Source organism: Octopus bimaculoides, chromosome 18, assembly GCF_001194135.2.
Source record: "Octopus bimaculoides isolate UCB-OBI-ISO-001 chromosome 18, ASM119413v2, whole genome shotgun sequence".
In the NCBI taxonomy this organism is placed as follows: Eukaryota; Metazoa; Mollusca; class Cephalopoda; order Octopoda; family Octopodidae; genus Octopus; species Octopus bimaculoides.
The window spans coordinates 41,191,086-41,191,660 of record NC_068998.1 but is presented as its reverse complement, the minus strand read 5'-3'; the positions used below and the strand labels follow the sequence as shown (position 1 = coordinate 41,191,660).

The 575-nt window shown below is 35.0% G+C and overlaps 2 long non-coding RNA genes across 8 annotated transcripts in view; one reads left to right on the top strand and one right to left on the bottom strand.

The window, feature by feature from the left end:
- LOC128249800 (uncharacterized) overlaps positions 1 to 527 on the top strand; it is a 5,700-nt gene extending 5,173 nt beyond the window's left edge. For both annotated transcript variants that reach the window (XR_008265908.1, XR_008265909.1), the window contains one exon: positions 426 to 527. This is a non-coding gene — a long non-coding RNA (uncharacterized LOC128249800). The remainder of the gene's footprint in view (positions 1 to 425) is intronic.
- The window catches only part of LOC106870360 (uncharacterized), a 248,712-nt gene that overhangs the window by 216,736 nt on the left and 31,401 nt on the right, over positions 1 to 575 (bottom strand). The gene's annotated exons all lie outside the window — the stretch shown is intronic.

Below are 575 nucleotides of genomic sequence, written 5' to 3'. Positions count from 1 at the left end.
ATATGCAGATACGGTATAGAAGTGTTCTGATATGATTAAACATCATCCTGTAATAATACCCATGTTCTGGAATTTGAGTATTTTGTTGATTGTGGAATGACACATGAGTCCCTATTTTCCCCAGGTTATCGGAAATCTGGAATGGTGGTATCTGACAGGTTGCCAGCTATGGATTAAATACCATGTTTCAGAGAAGCAACGATCGGACGCGGGGATACATGAGTCTTTTCAGGTCATTAGTTGCTCATCAAGATGAAAGTAGCTCTGTGCTGATGATTACACACACACACACATATACAGACACCGACATATACCGCGCATACACATACGCTTATATATATATATATATATACATGCATTAGAACATCACAGATTGTTGATCTTCCAGATTTCCTTCAGTGTTTATACCTTTTCTTACGTTGTAGGATGACAGTCAAGAGAGAAATAACGTCATCGGTTTCAACATAGGGAGCGTTATTACGTAACACAACACCACCAAAGTATATATACATACATACATACATACATACATACATATATATATATATATATATATATATATATATATATATATA